The following is a 19,930-nucleotide window of genomic DNA, read 5'->3' on the forward strand; positions in this document are numbered from 1 at the left end:
AAAGAGTTATTTTCTACTAAAAGAATCATTATTGTGGAAAAGGGGAGGAATGGACCAAAATGTGTTAAGTACTTACTAAATAGCAGATTCTTTACTTGTGCTTCCTGTTAAAGTAGATATTATTATCTCTGTTTCACAGATGAGGAAGCATGCTCATAGGGTTTGTTGACTTTCTGGTCAAAAAGCTAGTAAGTAGTGGTCAGAATTGATTTGCATTGAGGTCTTTCTAACTTCAAAGCAGGTTCTACTCTATTGCGGACCCTCCCAGTGTGCTCAGAATGCACTGATATCATCATGATAGAGACACAGAAGACTCCAGGGCACTGATTCCCCTAGTCTGGCCTTATGACATTTCAGGAAAATCGCAGCCATTGCTCTGTTTTGCTCTGTCCAAGAGGAAGCAGGAGCCGTCCACCTGAAAGTAGACTTTCTAGAAGGTAAAGGGAAGCCAGCAGAAGAGACAGATGGGGGGGGGGGGGGTAATAAGAAGGATTGACCTTGACCTAGAGTTGAGAGAAATTATTAAATTCAGTCATATTCTCTGGTCATTATGCTATTTAGAGGAAATAAAAAGGGGAAAAGAGAGAGAAGGCAAAGAGGAAAAGGGTGGTGGTCAGGGGGAATATCTGAGAAGAATGAAACTATTTGCTATTAATGGTTCCAATGAGGCAAAATCAAAACTGAAACTCCTTCGCTGTTCCTCTTTTATGATTTTACTTTAGGGGGGAAATCGATTTCAGTGTATTTCAGCTTCTCTACCTACAAAATATTAGAAACAACCTTTGATTCTAGAAACTACTTTTCTCCCTAGCCTAGGAGATTGTCCATGGATTGTATTTCTTTTTAATATATTATATGATATGTACAGACATATAATATAATATATAATATAATATAATAAAAAAGCTAGAGGAAATTTTATTTATTTGGACTCTATTAATTCAGAATTTATAATAAAAGTCAGCTATTGGTCATGCTGAAATTTATGTCATTGGTAATACGCTCATGTGCTGCTGAACATCAGAGATGCATTCTGAGAACTGTGCAAACATTATCAGATGTGCTTACACAAACCTAGATGGCATAGCCTACTACATACCTAGACTATGTGGTATAGCCTATTGCTCCTAGGCTACATCCTGTATAGTATGTTACCGTACCGAATACTGCAGGCAATTGTAAAGGGTACAATAAAAATATGTCATAAAAATTAAAAAATGATACACCTATGTAGGACACTTACCATAAATGAAGCTTGCAGAACTGGAAGTTGCTCTGGGTGAGTCAGTGAGTGAGTGGTGAGGGGATGTGATGGCCTACTAGGACATTACTGTACATCAAGCATGTCAAACTCACGGCCCACGGGCCACATGCGGCCCACAACCAATATTTTTTCGGCCCAGCCAATATAACGGTATGTAAGAAACATTTTTATAAATGTTCCTAACTTAAGTTTTACAATATCCTGTTATACATAATTATCAATAACAAACTACAACATTCTCTAATGACTGCTTACTATAATCGTGTTGCATTCATTTCCTTTATGCGCCTTATGTGCAGGTGCACCATTTCTCTCCACTAATACCAGCAGCGAATATTTTAGCAGCTGATTGCCACTCATTAATCTTGGACTGACTTGTTTGGTGTGCACAATAGGAAATATTTTGTTTTCGAAGAACAAGAAAAGTAGGTTTATTTACATTACACTTATTAATTTGTGCAGTTACTCAGTGTCTGGTAAGTTAATGTTCAAGAAAAAATATTAATTTTTATTAAAATGTTTTATTATTTTATGTTAACGATTACTCATTTATTTCAGCCCTTTGTATTCAGCATGTCTCTATCGAAATAAGCCTATGTTTCTATAAAAATGAAGCTTTTGTTTTTGTGCAGCCCACATAAACTTAAACCTTGTTTACTTGGCCTGTGTTAGCCTTTGAGTTTGACATGCTTGCTGTGCATGATTATAGACTTTATAAATACTGCACACTTAAGCTACAGCACATTTATAAAACATGTTTTCTTTCTTCAGTAATAAATAATATTAGCTGAAGGGATTAAGCAAAACAAACAAGCAAACAAAAAACCTGATAGAAACATTGTGATTGCCAGAGGAAAGAGGGTGGGGAGGGAGTAGAAGAGGATATAGGGGGATAAACGGTGATGGAAAGAGACTTGACTTGGGGTACTGAACGCACAATACAATATACAGATGTATTATAGGATTGTACACCTGAAACCTATATAATTTTATTAACCAATATCACCCTGATAAATTCAATACAAATTATTAAGCTAAAAAGCATAAATAATCTTAGCTTACTGTAACTTTACAAACTTTTAATTTTTTAAAAATTTGTTTTAGAGGGAGAAAGAGAGAGAGGAAACATTGATGTGAAAGAGAAACATCGATCAGTTGGCTGCCTTCTGTACATGCCTTGACCAGGGATTGAAACCCAAGCCCAAAACCTGGGTGTGCGCCCTGACCAGGAATTGAACCTGCCACTTTTTGGCCTATGAAAGGACACTCCAACCAACTGAGCCACACCAGCCAGGGCAACTTTTAACTTAAAAAAAAAAAAACCTTTCTAGCCTTGGACAGTGTTATTAAGTGCTTAGTGTCAGTCCTGCCCACTGAAGGGTCTTAGGTTTGATTCCCAGTGAAGGGCATGTTACGTGGGTTTCAGGTTTGATCTCCATCCCGGGCCACGTGCTGGAGGCAACCTGGTAAAAATATCCTGGAGTGAGAATTAACAAAGCAAGCAAACAAAAATAAATAATAATAGTAAAAAAAACTTTTCTACTCTTTTGTGTTAATACTTAGCTTACAACACAACCACACCCTCGCTGGTTTGGCTCCGTGGATAGAACATCAGCCAGCGGACTGGCCGGGGGCATTACCTCTGGTGCAGGCTTGATCCCTGCCATGTCCATGTTTCTCTCCCCCCTTCCCTCCCTTCTACTCTCTCTAAAAATCAATGGGAAAATATCCTCGGCGAGGATTAATACAGCAAAACAACACAAAATAAAACACAAAACACCTTGTACACCTTATCAAGTATTATGCATTGTAGGTTGTGCTAAGATCTCATGAGGCTTCATCACTAGGCAATAGAAAATTTTCAGTTTCCTTATAATTTTGTGCTACCATTGTCTTATATGCTGTCCATCATTGACTAAAACGTCGTTAAGCAGTGTGTGCTGTATATATATATATATATTTAAAAAACAATGAAGTCATTGAAAAAGAAAATGGTGATATTCAACTCATTTAAGAGAATTAGTTACCTATAAGTAATTTAAAATCATATGATGTTTACTGCTTTAGTCTGAATTCAGAACAAAAAAATAGTTGACATTACTCAGCAGTGAAATTCTTGGTTGCATGACATTAAATAGCAATTGAATTAATCCCTAAGGGAATACTATACAGCCTTAGATCAGTTTTTAGGGAAAGTTGAAAGTAAGAGGTTAAAAAATAATTTTTGTAAGGAAGGGTTATGCCAAAAGGAAGTAGAGAATTATAGTCTAGAAAGTATTATTGGAATTCACATGAAAGAGGTTTTTGGTGACATCCAGAGGTCAGTTTTGGTAGTGTGGTATGAATGGAAGCAAAATTTCAGGTTTTGTAAAGAAATGGTGGCTTCTAGAGAACATTCATTCCAAATGTGTGGCAGGGAAATGAAGGAGAAATGGTTGAGGCTCGACCTATGAACCAGCAGGTCACGGTTCGACTCCCGGTCAGCGCACATGCTTGGGTTGCGGGTTTGATCCCCAGTAGGGTGCATGCAGAAGGCAGCCGATCAACGATTCTCTCTCATTATTGATGTTTCTATCTCTCCCTCTCCCTTCCTCTCTGAAACCAATAAAAAATATTTTTTTAAAAGAAAAGAATGAGAAGGAATAGGATTAAGAGGCTGGGCAGAGCCGGGACTGGTTTGGCTCAGTGGATAGAGCGTCGCCTGTGGATTGAAAGGTCCCAGGTTCGATTCCGGTCAAGGGCATGTACCTTGGTTGCGGGCACATCCCCAGTAGGGGGTGTGCAAGAGGCAGCTGATCGATGATTCTCTCTCATTGATGTTTCTAGCTCTCTATCCCTCTCTCTTCCTCTCTGTAAAAAATCAATAAAATATATATTTTTTAAAAGAGGCTGGGCATGCCGAGACCGGTTTGGCTCAATGGATAGAGCGTCGGCTTGGGGACCAAAGGGTCCCGGGTTCGATTCCGGTCAAGGGCATGTACCTTGGTTGCGGGCATATCCCCAGTAAGGGGTGTGCAAGAGGCAGCTGATCGACGACTCTCTCTCATCGATGTTTCTAACTCTCTCTCTCTCTCCTTTCTTCTCTGTACAAAATCAATAAAATATATTAAAAAAAAAAAAGAGGCTGGGAAAAAAGAAAAAAATTAATAAATTAGACTTTGCAAAATAAAAATATTCTGTTCTTTGACAGACACTTCAAGAAAATGAGAAAACAAGGCACACACAGGGAAGAAACATTTGCAAGACATATACATATCTGATAAAGTATTGGTAACTCAAATATGTAAGAGATTCTTAAGAAAACAAGAAACCCAATAAAGAAAAAAAAATGGGCAAAAGATATGAATATTTTATAAAACAAGATATACAGATGGCAAGTAAGTACTGGAAAAGATGTTTCATGATTGGTCATCAGGAAAATGCAAATTAAAATGACAATGAGATATCACTGCACACTTAGTAGAATGGCTGAAATGTAAAACAATAACAACTGATACTGTCAAATGCGGGTAATGATGGAGCACAACTGGAAATTGTATTCATTGCTAATGGGAATACAAAATGGTCCAGCCACTTTGGGGAACACTTGGCAATTCCTATGAAATTAAACATGCAATTACTTTGACCAAACAATCCAATTCTTACTTAAGAGGAATAAAGACTTACCCCAACAAAAAACCTATATGTTTGTTTTGTAGCAGCTTTGTCCACATTTTTTTAAGGTTAGAAATGTGTCAAGTATCTATCAACTGATGAAATAAATTATGGCATGCCAATATAATGGAATACTGCTCCTCAGACAAAGGAACAAGCTACTGATACATGCAACACCATAATGACTCAAGAGCATTATGCTCTGTGAAGGAAGCCAGGTTCAAAAGACAACATACTATATGGTTCCATTCATATGATGTTCGGAAAAGGGAAAACTATAGGGACAAAAATCCAGTCAGCGCTTGCTGGATGGCTGAGGGAAGGAGAAGTACAAAGAGATATGAAGACTTTTTTTGTAATAGAAATACTATGTATCTTGATTTTTGCAATGGTTAAAAACTTTTGCAATGGCAAACTGTATAAATTCATAGAACTTTTCATCTTAAAAGAGTGAATTTTACTGTATGTAAATTATACTTCAATCAACTTTTTAAAAATTCTGAAAGGGTTGGGTAGATAATATTTCCTTGGCAAAAGTAGGAATATTAGATCATGCATGTTTTTTTTATTGCTAGTTTAAAGGATTTGTTTCTGCTACTCAAAGAGCTGCTTTCCTCCCCGGCTCCCCTTCCCTGCTCCCCACTAATTCCTTATTCTCCTTTGGGTTTAGTAAAACATTACTTTCCCCGGAAAACTTTACCTGGCCCCATAAACTTGGGATGTGCTCTTGCTATGTGCTCTTAAGGACACTCTTATTTAGTCCATATGGAGAGTTCTATCATACTCGACTGCAACTGCTTATTGAATTGTCTTTTTCTCTCTTTATCCTGTAAGCTCCACAAGGGCAGGAACAGCATCCATCTTAGCTAAATTTTGCAAAGATATTTGCATTTAGCACAGAGCCAGGAATAATATTTGTTGAATGAAGGGGAGAAAGCAGAAGGTTTGAAGTGGCTCAATGAAAAATTGAATATTAAATGGATAAGGAATGAAAAATATGTGAGTTATTTCCACAACTACATCTCTAATCTTGACCTCTAACCCATGTTTCACCACCAATTCTGATTTTCTCTCATAGCTTCACTTGGATGTACCACCACTACTTTAGCCTTAATATTACTAAGCAGAAATAAATTTTCTTCCTCCTCAATTTTATTCAAATTGAATTCTTTTCCCAATTATTCTATTTCTGTCAAGTGGTATCTCTATACTTACAGTTTTCTGTCAAGTGGTATCTCTATACTTATAGTTTTCCAAAGGAGAAATCTTAGAATTACACTTAACTTTTCCTTCTATTTGTTCATCACCTAATTTGATATAAAAATTCGTAAATCCTTTTTAAAAATTGTTTCTTTTCGCTTTTCCATTCCTACTGATGTTCTTATAGAGCCAAATTTGGCCAGAGAGGCAGGCAGTAAATAAGGAAACACATTCTAATATGTAATTAATTATGACTTGTGATAAGTACATGAAAGAAATAAGCAGAGTGCTGGTACAGAAAATTATGGGATGGAGAGGACTTAATCTACATAGGGTGGCAAGAGAAAACTTCTTTGAGGATATTATATTTACCAGTAAGCAGAGATGAGAGAGAGAGCTAGCAGTAACAGGAAGAACAGAAGACCACACTAATAGAAGGAAAAGTATGTGGCTAGGATTTGAAGTGGGAAAGAAATTGGTGTCCAATCATAGGCTGTTGCAGGAACTGAAAGATGGTTGTAGCTGGAGGGCAGTGAGCAGTGGAGAAGAGTGACAAGAGAGGAGATTGGAGAAGCAGGCAGGGACCAGGCCATGGTAAGTGTTATACACTATGGCAAAGGGTTTAGATGTTATTTTGCCTAAGGTGAAGCTACTGAAGGATTTTAATCTAGGGAATAACATTATGTGAGGTTTAAACTAAAATACTAGATAATAACATTGAGCTAGTTAGGAGGGAGGGTGATTGGAAGTGAATCCTTGGAAGGCCCTTGATTATTCAGGATGAAAACAAGGTAACTTACTTTAGACTTTCTCATGAACATGTTAAAAAGGTACAGATAATTATCAAGACCATAGAAACGTAGTCAATAAAATTAAAGAGGAATTAATAAAGCCAGATCAATCCAATAAAAGGCATGCAAGGGGGTGGGGAGAGAATCAGGGGAAAAAAAGCATTATAAATAAAAAAATGTATAGAGGGAGAGTCCTAGGCAGATTGGCTCAGTGTATAGACCCTCGACCTGCAGACCGAAATGCCCCAGGTTCAATTCTGGTCAAGGGCATGTACCTTGGTTTCAGGCTCCTCCTCAGCCTGGGCCCTGGTCAGGGCATGTGCAGGAAGCAACCAATTGATGTGCTTCTTTCACATTGATGTTTCTCTCTGTCTTTCCACTCTCTCTAAAAATCAGTGGAAAAATATCCTCTGGTGAGGATTAAAAACACACACAAAACAACACAGAATTGTAGAAATAGTTCCAAATATGTTAGTAATTTTAACATATAAATAGATTTACTTGTCAGTTAAAATCAGATTAAAAAAAAATCTGGCTATATACTTGTTTATCATAAACATAGTTAGAACATAAAAGCATAAAAAGGTTGAAAGGAAATGAATGGAAAATAAATGATGGCCAGAAATAGCCCCCAAAATGCAAGTGTAGTAATATTAGTGCCAGACAAAATAGACCTTAAGGTAAAAAGTATTGTTAGGAATAAAGTTTTTTTGAAAAAAGATTTTTAATTGATCTTTGAGAGAGATCAGAGAGAGAGAGAGAGAGAGAGAGAGAGAGAGAGAGAGAGAGAGAAATACATTGATGTGAGAGCAAAACATCAATCAGCTGCCTCCTGCATGTCCCCCACTGGGGATGGATCCTGTTACCCAACATGAACATGTACCCTGACCAGAAATCAAACTGGCAACCTTTTGATGCACAGGACAGCACCTAACCAACTGAGCCACACTAGCCACAGCAGGAATAAAAAATTTATCAAATAATAAATACTTTACCAAGGAGATATAGCAATTATAAATTTGTATGTCACTTACATTACATCTTCAATAAATGTAAAGCAAAATGCCATTGGCAGAACTGCAATAAGTTAACAAATCTTTTATTACAGAGGGATATTTTTTTTTTACCACATCTCCCATAGAAACAGAGAAGGCTGACAAATATTAATAAGGATATAGAAGATATGAACAACACAGTTAACAAGCTTGATTTCATGGATATAGCCGGAATTCTTCACCTAAATGAGAGCACATGTTCTCAAGTACACACGGAAAAACATAACATTTTACTGAAAAGCCAGTCTCAATAAATAACAAAAGAATTGATATCATACAGACCAGATTCTTTTTTTTTTACACCATAATATAAAAAAAGCATGAGAAAAAAAAAACACAAAAAGCCCCACACTCTATAATAGAGTGCATTTAGTTTATGCCTTAAGCAATTAGGTGGACGGTAGTAGTGCCATTTACTGAGATAGGAAAGTCTAAAGGAGAAAATGCACGTTCATCTGGGTGGATACGGGGTCAGAGGAAAGGGGAACCAATTTAGAGATGTCCGGCCACCCAACACATAGTAAGACAGATGTATCTCAACTGATTCACCAGCCATAGATTTAATGGGCTTGCTGTGATCACACTTCTTTTCTTCTATTGCACTTTTAATTTTTATTTAACTTATTGGGATTATATTGGTTAATAAAATTACATAGGGTATACAATTCTATAATACATCATCTGTATGTTGTATTGTGTGTTTACTACCCTAAGTCATGTCTCTTTCCATCATCATCTATCACCCCTTTACTCTCTACTACTCTCCCACCTCCATTTCCCTCTCACACTTCTTTGCAAAGAACCCTCTCTCTGTCCTAATTGGTTTGGCTCAGTGGTTAGAAAGTCAGCTAGTGTAGTAATATTATACTACTGAAGGACTGCAGGTTCAAACCCAGTCAAGATTTGATTCTGTCTCATTTCTCTTTTATCAATTTTCTCTCTGTCTCTCCCTCTCCCTTCCACTCTCTCTAAAAAGCTCAATGGAGAAAATATCCTCAGGTGAGTATTAACAACAACAACAAAAACCCTCTTTCTATTTTGAGATTTTTGTAAACTTGTTTGAAAATCACCTGTTTAAATTAATATTGACTATTAATTGTTTGTGCTGCCACCTGGTGGTATACTTTAGGATAGCAGGATATGTGTTTTGTTTATTACAGGAATTCCTGTACATTTTTTTAAATTAAAGAAGCAAGGATTATAAAACCATTGGTTTCGTTGTTCAGAATATTGCCCTTCTTATCTCTACATTATGCATTCTTATTCATATCTCAAAATATAAGTATTGCCTTAATATTGAACTGTTATTATTATTATATAAGATTAGATCTCCCCCAAATGCAAAAAGCTTAATGCACAAAAATTATACAAATAGCTAATATTTGTTCAGTGCTTACCCTGTGCTAGGCATTGGTGTAAGCATCTCATTTAATAGTCACAACCATCCTATGAATACTATTATGCCTGACTTGAGGAATTTGAGGCATAGAGAGATAAATAATTTATTCAAAGCTTCACAGCTAGTAAACAACAGAACTGCGATTTGTGTATAGGAAATACTAGAGGCCTGGTGCACGAATTTGTGCACTAATGGGGTTCCTCGACCTGGCTGTCTTGCCCAGTCCTCATTGGGCTGGCGGCCAACCTCCCACTGCCCCTCCCCCTGCCTGCAGTTTTGAGAACCATGGCTTGGTAATATAGCTTGACATCTGGTATTGTGATTTCGTCAACTTAGTTCTTTCTCAAAGTTGCTGTGATGCCAAAACCAGTTTGGTTCAGTGGATAGAGCATTGGCCTGCAGACTGAAGGGTCCCGGGTTCGATTCTGGTCAAGGGCATGTGCCTTGGTTGTGGGTACATCACCTTTGAGGGGTGTGACGGGGGTGAGGTGGGGAGGGCAGCTCATTGATGTTTCTAATTCTCTGTCCTTCTCCCTTCCTCTCTGTAAAAAAAAAAAAAAATCAATGAAATATATATATATATATATATATATATATATATATATATATACACATTATATATATAATTTTTTTTAAAGAAAAAAAAGTTGCTGTGTCTATTCAGGGTCTTTTTGTGGTTCTATATTAATTTTTGCAATATTTTTTCTAGTACTGTGAAATACTTTTTCTTTTTTGACATAGACATTTTTGAAGAATAAGTCCTCCACAACCCTATTTGTAAAGAAAAAATAGAGCATTTTTGTTTTCTGTTTGTTTTCTCATGATTATATTGAGTTTATATACCTTTATTCCGCCCCCCCCCCCCCATTGATTTTTAGAGAGAGTGGAGGGAAAGGGAAAAGACAAAGAGAAAGAAATATCAATGTGAGAGAAACACATCGATTGGTTGCCTCCTACACTCACCCCAACTGACTGGGCCAGGAATGGAGCCTGCTACCAAGGTATGTGCCCTTTACCAGAATTGAACCCGGGATCCTTCAGTTCGAGGGGCGATGGTCTAACCACTGAGCAACCAGCTAGGGCAAGTTTATACACCTTTAGCAGCAAACTACATAGACAATGTTGTAACCTTCTCAGACTATTACATCTGCAGGCACATGATGTCCATCTATTCCTCATAGGTGATATCAATTTTGATCACCTGGTCAAAGTGGTGCTTGATTTCTCCACTGTATAATTACAGTTTTTCTTTCTTGCAATTAATTCAAAGTGTGTGTGAGAGATACTTTAAGATCATGAAAATATCCCATTCTTCACCAAAAATTTCCCTTCAAAGGAGTTTAGTATCTATTGACGATTCTTACTTGATACAATCTTTACCATGAAGCTTTCAAAATGATGGTTTTTCCAAGTAGTGCTTTGTCCACATATATAGTTATCCCTCACAGGGCCACATTATGACGTTCACGAGCCCTATGCTTTTTCACCTTTTTGTTCCCTTTCTCCGTAAAATTTTATGACGGTTGGTAGAAAGATGAATATGATCTAAGCTAGATTTTTTTTATTATAATGTTCTTTTTCTTCTTATTTGTTTTAAAAAAGAAATAACAATGAAAACACTTTCATGGGCCTTTAAAGGTATCATGGGTTTTAGATGATGTGTCTAAATAGCTAAGTTGGCTCTGGGCCCTCAGCATTCTGCTCTAAGCAAAAGACCTCCTTTCTCTCCATTTCTCTCTCTCTCTCTCTCTCTCTCTCTCTCTCTCTCTCTCTCTCTCTCTCTCTCTCTCTTGTCTATCAATTAGTTACATGGACTCATCAATTGCTATTTTCCCCAATGGTTTATAATTCACTGATTTCACCTACTTTTGTGCTCTAATTGTCCAGGTTTGACTAATGGGAAGCCTTTTCAAGCTAGCTTCCATGTCTTTGCCAAATGATCCCATCATTTTTAGCATGTATTTTCTGGCATAACAAGCTGTTCCAGGCTCCAACTGTACCTACAGTACCTGCCCCAGTTCTGGAATCAGCCATTTCTCGAAGGAGCCCAGGTTCTTTTCGCATTAGAAACGAATATCTGGGCATTAGGCTGTTAGGTTGTATTTGCTTCTTGTACATCTAAGCAGCCAGGACTAAGAAATATAGGCTTATACATACAGATATATTCTAGTATATACACAGGTACATATATAAACATACATATTCATATTTTAGAAATCATGAATTCACAATAGTTGCTCTAATTCCAGTCCATCTTTACAAAATACTTTCTGGCTTTCCCCATTCCATACTTATATTTCCCTTCTTTCACAATGAGAACCTTGGCTCCCAATAATAGCAATACATTTACCCATTTTATAATCTTAGATTACTTCTATTGCTGTATTTCTTTATATTACATTGCATATTATATTATATTACATTACTTTATATGATATTACATTATTGATTTTTTTACAGAGAGGAAGGGAGAGGGATAGAGAGTTAGAAACATCGATGAGAGAGAAACATTGATCAGTTACTTCCTGCACACCCCCTACTGGGGATGTGCCCGCAACCAAGGTACATGCCCTTGACTGGAATCAAACCTGGAACCCTTCAGTCCTCAGGCTGACACTCTATTCACTGAGCCAAACCAGTTAGGGCTGCATATATATATATATATATATATATATATATATATATATATATATATATGTTTACAGGTATGTTTCCTCTACCAGCCTGTTGCTTCTTGAGGGTAAAACCATGTGCTCAGTAAATATTTACTTAGCTGACCTGGTCGTAATAGAGAAATAACACAGGTGGCTGTCCAGGGGTATCAGCCTGGTGGGAAATGTTAGGAGAAGTGGTGGTACCTAAATGATTGTGGTTCTCTGGGTAAAGCATTCCTTAAGTCTCTTCCAACCTGTGAACGTTCTAATGGGAGAAAGTCTGGGTACTTGCCGAACCTAGAGTTCTTTTTATGAAATGTGTCTATCATATAAATAAAATTATAACAACAATGAAAGGAATTTAAGCAAGAAAACATCGCCCACAATGCCACTATCAAAAGTCATCAACTGTTTTCAATTTTCTCTGTTTCTGGTGTTAATATCCTTAAACTGTTGGATTGTTTATATAAAGTGCTTTATTGTTTCCTGTATTTTTATTTTACATACCTGCTCTCTTGGTTTTGGGCTATAAATCCCTTGTGGAAATAAATCACTCATACATTTTTTTATATCATCTTCACTACTTAAGCTCAACGCAAGTATTCAGATATTTGACTGGTGTCATTGAAGCCACCAAGGTATTTTTAGGGCCCATTATATCTTAGACACTGTATTAGGCTCCCAGTATACAAAATTGAGTAAAATGTGGTCTCTGCTTTTATGAAAAGTTCTAATCTAGCCGAGGCATAGTAAAATACAATGTATTTGATATGTGAGCTATTTATAAAGAATGATGAGAGGCCCGGCTGGCATGGCTCAGTGGTTGAGCATTGACCTATAAACCAGGAGGTCATGGTTCGATTCCTGGTCCAGGGTACATGCCTGGGTTGTTGGCTCAATTCCCAGTAGGAGGCAGCCAATCTGATCATTGATGTTTCTATCTCCCTCTGCTCTCTGAAATCAATAAAAATATATTTAATAAAATAAAATAATATGGTCTTGGGTAGAAAAATGTGGATGTTTAAGAGAAGATTATGGTAGTGCATGTCCGAGATGATAGTGACTTATCTAGATGATAAGAGCAGATGGTAGCAGTGGAGATAGGGAGAAGGAAGGATTTGCAATATATTTTGCAGGTAGAATTGACAAGACTTGGATGAGATGTGGGTGGTAAGGGAAGTAGTACCGTGTTTTCCCGAAAATAAGACATCCTCCGAAAATAAGACCTATTTACAGGTTTCCTTCTGAGTGAAATATAAGGCATCCCCTGAAAATAAGGCCCCCCCTAGGCTAAACATGAGAGATTTGGTCTACTGATTCTGAAAGAAATGGAGTCACAAGAAATTCACCAGGAAATTCAGGAATTGGATTGTTATGATGATGTTCCAGAAGATGATGACATGATTGTCAATGAATAAATGAGTAAATTCTTGATACTGTAGGATTCACAGTTTGTCTGGTTTGTGTTGACAACTACCGTACTACCATACTGTATACAGGTAATAAATTTCCTTTATTTTCATTTAACAATAAATGTGTACTGTATTCTTCTTCATGGAAAAATAAGACATCCTCTGAAAATAAGACCTAGCGCATCTTTGGGAGCAAAAATTAATATAAGACACTGTCTTATTTTCGGGGAAACAGGGTAGATTCAAGCTCTTTTAGGACTTTGGTTTAAGCAACTAGTTAGAGGACAGTGCAGTTTACCAAAATGGTGAAGAACAGTTTGGAGATGGAATTGGAAATTAAGGTTATATTTTGAGAACGTTAATTTGAGATAACTGTTAGACTTCCAAGTGGAGATGCCAACTCGGCAATAGGATATGTGATTCTGGAGTTCAGAGAGGAGGTAGGTATAGTAAATATGTGGAATTCATCAGCTCTTAGATATATATTTAAACCCATGAGATTATCTCGGGAGAGAGGATAGATGGAGGAAAGAAGGGGTCTCTGTACGATGCTGGGGAATACCAACAATTTGAGATTGATCGCAGGAGGATGAGCCAGAAGAGGAGGCTTTAAAAGAATGACCAGTGAGATAGGATTAAGATCAATAGTGTGATGTATAGCAGAAACCAAAAGAAGAAAATATTCCAAGACAAGGAGCAATAAAGTATTTTGAATACTCCTGAGAGACATAGAAAGAAGACAAGGATGGATATTGAATTTGGTAACAATAGAAGTCATGGTGGTCTTGACTAGAGTAGTTTAAATGAAATGGTGTGGATAGAAACCTAGTGAGAGTGGGTTGAGATAATAGCAGATAAGAAAGTGGAGTTAGGTACCATAGACAACTGATTCAGGAAGTTTTGCTAAGAATGTAGGACAATAGGTAATATGGGGTCAAAGAAAATTTTTAATGGATGCTATTAAGGCACATTTCTCTACTGATAGGTATGAGTCAATAGACAGGGTGAAATTAAATGATGTAGCAGAAGGAAAAGATAATTGAGTGAGTCCTTCAAAAGGAAAGAAAGAATGGGATCTGGAACACAATTGCAAGTGTTGGCTTTTGACAGGAGCAGGAACAGAACTTCCAGTGTAGCTGAGGGAAGGCAGATATGATTGCAGGCATGGGGATGGTGGGCATGTTTGACAGGAGGAGGAATACCCGTCAGGTTTTTTTTTCTTCTACCATAGCATAGTTTATTCATTAAAGCAAATATATCCCTAACGTTACGTATAAGGTGCATGAGGGAAGTAAGTTACATAATCTCTAGATAGTCTTGCCTAACATACCCTTTCCATTCTACTGTGGCTTAACAAACTACACCCAAACTAAGTGGCTTGAAACGACAATTTATTATGTCTCACCATTCCGTGGATTGCCTGGTTCTTCTGCCTCACATGGTATTGGCTAAAGTGCTGAGAATGGTGGAATGTCCAAAATGGCCTCGCTCTAACAGATGGTGCTGCCTGCTAGCTGGACACTCAGCCGGGCTGTCAGCCAGGGGCCTTGCTTTACTCTGTTTGGGCCTTTCCACACAGATGCTCCGGCTTCCTCACAGCACGGTCATCTCAGGGGAGAAGGACTTCTTACTTATTGGGCAGCTGAGGTGTTTGGAGGGGGCTGAGTATTAGGGTAGTTTCTTCTTTTGGATCACATTTTATGACATATCCATATAGTCTCCAGCTGTGAAACCATGCCCATGTTTTGTCTTGCTATTTAAAACTGTATGATGCCCTGTCTGATGTGGTTCAGTTGGTTGAGTGTCAGTCGTACCACTCACCAAAAGGTCGTCAGTTTGCTTGCTGGTCAGGTTACATCCCCAGGTTGTGAGTACAGTCCTGGACCATACAGGAGGCAACCAATCAACGTATCTCTCTCACATCAAGGTCTCTCTCTCTCTCTCTCTCTCTCTCTCTCTCTCTCTCTCTCTCTCTCTCTTTCTCTTCCCTAAAATCAATATAAACATATTTTTTAAAAATATAAAAAATAAAACGTTCTGTTTCTTATAGATTTTGGTTAAAAACTGTACAATAAGAATTCTTTTAAAAATATATTTTACTGATTTCAGAGAGGAAGGGAGAGAGAGAGAAATAGAGAGAGAGAGAGAGAGAGAGAGAGAGAGAGAGAGAGAGAGAGAGAGAGAAGAGAGAGAGAGAGAGAGAGAGAGAGAGAGAGAGAGAGAGAGAGAGAGAGAGAGATTGAAATATCAATGATGAGAAAGAATCATCAATTGGCTGCCTCCTGCATGCCCTTCACTGGGGATGGAGCCCACAACTCTGGTATGTGCCCTGACCATGAATCGAACTTCAACCTCCTGGTTCATAGATTTGCACCCAACCATTGAGCCACACCGGCCAGGCAAGAATTTTGAGCAATAACAATAACATCTGTGATTTTTTTTCTTAGGCCTGGGAAATGAGCAAAGCTTTATTTCTCCTTCTGTGACTCAAATTTTGTTTTTCAGGGAGAAAACTACCACCTCTCACCAAGAATCCTCTTATTTTTATCCTGGGTGCAAACATTTTAAGTACCATCCCCCTCACCCCATCCCCCCAGCAAGTTATAACACTTTTCTAACGCACTGTTAAACACGAAAAAAGGGAGCATTGAAAGGATGACTGCACACAAGGGAATGAAGAGCTCTTGCTTCTGACTCTATGGATATAACTATGGATATAACTCTATAGTTATATCCATGACTCTATGGATATAAACACAGTCAATGTGAAATTATACTCACAGTTTGGTGTTCTTGAGAGAATGGAAAAAGGGAAACCTGAAAAATTGGTATGTTCACGAGTAAGAAACTGGAGCCAGTAAAATATGAAAGATACATAAACAAATAAAATACTGATAGATTTTTTTTTTAATGTAGCTTCTGGGGAAAAACCATGTGGCCCTTGCTACTATATCTATAGTCATCCATTTTTAAGAAGTTGCACTGTAAGCACTGTAATTCACTTTAAGAGACTTCTGTTTTCCCAGGACTTATATCACAACATTGCAAACTAAAAAATATCTGAAACGAAATATAAAGTTCCATTGGAAATGTCGTTTTGGTGAGGATGTGGTTGGTAAGGGAACCAATCCATGTGATCTCGTAAACATTGTGTTATACTTGTGCCCCTGTGTCTACTAGAAATTATATCTCCTTTTTGGAAAACTTAATATCTGCCAGGGCTTCTGTATTGTACAGCACTTTGCCTGCTTTTAATCACAACCTCCCCTTTCCAGACCTTGGGAATTCCCTTCCTATTTGAAGCTCCCAATGATTCCGTACAATGATGGAAATCACCCATATTTTCGCTGCTTAAAACAGCAGCCTCTAGTCACATATGGTGACTGAGCACTTGAAATGTGGCTAGTGCAAACGAGGAACAGAATTTTCAATTTTATTTTGTTTTATTGCTTACAATTAAAATTTAAATAGTTACATATGAGTAACAGCACAGCAGCCTGATGTCTCACTTGTAGCTCACTAGAATTCTGCTCATCTTCTTTTCTGTAGAATTTGAAAAAAACTGAACTTCAATATTCTAATTCACCAATGGGCATTGCCCTACCATACAGTTTTTATTTGTAGCAATTTGATTAATGTCTGTCTGCCTCATTGGAACACAAGTTTCTTAGGGGCAAGGGTTGTGTTTGTTTGTATTCTCACCTTTTTATTATATCTAGTACCTAGTCTAGTATCTGAAACACAATAGCTACTCAGTTAATATATGAGTACATGAATGAATTTAAAAGTATCCATATGTTTTTGGTATAAATGAGAACTTCACTATTTTCTCTCTCTCTCTCTCTCTCTCCCTCCCTCCCTCCCTGTATATGTGACTTTGTGTGTGTGTGTGTGTGTGTGTGTGTGTGTGTGTGTCTGTGGGAGAGAGAGAGAGAGAGAGAGAGAGAGAGAGAGAGAGAGAGAGGAGAATCTAAAAATGTAGAGAGAAGACCAAGATAAGGTTATTAAAGAGAAATCAAGTTGACATAGAATACTTTGGAATTAAAACATTGGCTTTATTAATAATAAGATTTCTTAAGCATTTACCACATGCACATGCCGGACAGTATCTTAAGTACTTTATGTGAAGTATGTTATGTACTCCTCACAAAATGACCCTATGGAATAAGTATTGTCATTGTCACCATTTTTCACATGACACGGAGGACAAGAGGAGTAACCTACCCAAGGCTGTACAGCTAGTACCTGGTAGAGCGAGCGTTTAAACCCGCACAGCCTGACTTCAGAGGCTGCCTTCTTCCCCGGAAAGCTGCTCTTCTGTTAGATTGTGTCCATTTAGTGACAGAGGGTCTGCATTAGGCTTTTGTCTAACTGTAAGCTTCAGTAAGCCAGTGTATCCTGGAGGTTTAGGCCTCTTTCCAACAGTGCACATAGACAAGGTGGGAATAGTAGGACCAAGGGTAATATGTTACAGAAATCAGCACAGGATTCCTTTACTTAAAAAGCCAAACAAAAATTTTGCCTTGTACATAAAAAAAGGTAAAATAAAACCTTTCCTTTAGCCGAAACTGGTTTGGCTCAGTGGGTAGAGCGTAGGCCTGCGAACTGAGGGTCCCAGGTTTGATTCTGGTCTGGGGCATGTAGCTTGGTTGCGGGCACATTCTCAGAGGTGCTGGTGGGGAGGTGGGGGGAGGCGGCTGATCGATGTTTCTCTCTCATCAATGTTTCTAGCTCTCTCTCCCTCTCCCTCTCCCTTTCTTCCTTCCTCTCTGTAAAAAATCAGTAAAAAAAAATATATATATATATATATATATATATATATATATATATATATATATATTTTTTTTTTTTTTAAAAAAACCTTTCCTTTAATAAACAAAACACAAAATAATCAACCCCCCTCCTCCAAATCTCTGGTGTAGTAAGAAAGATTAATGAAAGCTAAGAGTTACAGTCTTTTTTTAAAAATATATGTTTTATTAATTTTCTACAGAGAGGAAGAGAGAGGGATAGAGAGTTAGAAACATCGATGAGAGAGAAACATCGATTAGCTGCCTCCTGCACATCCCCCTACTGGGGATGTGCCCGCAACCAAGGTACATGCCCTTGACTGGAATCAAACCTGGGACCTTTCAGTCTGCAGGCTGAAGCTCTATCCACTGAGCTAAACCGGTTTCAGCAAGAGTTACAGTCTTACTGTGAATTAGCTAGTTTTATTCAACTTCCCCTGCTTTCCCTCCCCCTCACCTCATCGCTATCACATATAGCTCCACAGAGAGTCCATAGCTGATATCCCTATTTAATTTTTTTCATGTACAGATATCTTATCTTCCTGTTAATTATACTCTGCTTGCCTGCCCTCACCTGTCCCCACCCCCCAGATTCACTCTGCACCCTTTCCGCTCTGAATCCTGGAGCACTGACCTCCGTCGGTTACATCACTGGGTTCCCTCGCCCTCTAACTTCCAATAGGTTCACAGGAGGGTGGCACAGGGGTAGAAGGAAGAGCAGGAAGAGAGATTGGTATATTTATTCTTCGTCCTTCCCCCCCACTTTGGTGTGTGTGTGTGTGTGTGTGTGTGTGTGTGTGTGTTTTATTGTCTAAAGTTTTACATATGTCTCCCTTTCCCCCAATTGACCTCTCCCTCATACCTTCCCAGCCTGGGCAGGCCCCCCTCTTTGGTGCCATGCTCTTGCAATAGCTGCCTGACAGCCCCACAGCGCCGTGGCTCCAGCACACACTGGGACCCGTGACGCCTTCTTTGTCTAGGGACCTACGTTTTGACAAATTCTTGTGAGCCCCTGGGTGCCTCTACATATTTGTTTCCTTGAACTCTGCTCACATTCTTGTGAACAGTCCCTTTAGTAAGTTATTTTCAGGAAATGGTTTCCATTAGGCTCCTGCCTTGGTATATTTTCCTTCTCGCAGTCTTTTACATTTCTTAAAGGCATGGAAGAGGCCAATACTTCCAAATAGATATAAAACTAAATAGGCCTCAGGTAGATTGTCCCAAAATTGGATGGGGATATTTTATTGCTCTGTTTCCAACACTATTCAGGGGAAAGAGACTCTGAATGTGGCAGACATTTGTCCCTATTATGTGTATCAGAGATAGTTCATCGGGCTTTTTTTTAGCTCTTGAATGAAATGACCTCAAGGTTATTCATTCCCTTTGCCCTAAGACTCTGATCACAAGCAATTTGTGATTACTAAATCGGTTTTTTAGGCAACATGATCCAAAGAAAGGGATACCTTGGAGGGTGGACACCAACATTCCAGACCCTGAAAAAGTATAGACTTATATTCATCAAATTTTTTAAAGAAAGAAAAAGAGTGGTTTCTCATATGCATACTACCCCCCTCTTTTTTTTTTTCTTTCTGGCTTGCATTTCTATTATGCCCCTTTTTTTGGTTCTGTTTGTCACATAGTTACTGGACAATTATTTACATAAAGTGGAATATCTATATCTATCTATCTATTTCTTATTTGGCTTCAGTCT

The 19,930-nt window shown here is 38.1% G+C and overlaps 1 protein-coding gene across 1 annotated transcript in view; it reads left to right on the top strand.

The window, feature by feature from the left end:
* Window positions 1-19,930, top strand: part of NRG2 (neuregulin 2) — a 248,202-nt gene that overhangs the window by 30,036 nt on the left and 198,236 nt on the right. The window lies entirely within an intron of this gene.

This window comes from Pipistrellus hanaki (assembly GCF_964339955.1).
Source record: "Pipistrellus hanaki genome assembly, chromosome: 5".
NCBI classification, from domain to species: Eukaryota; Metazoa; Chordata; class Mammalia; order Chiroptera; family Vespertilionidae; genus Pipistrellus; species Pipistrellus hanaki.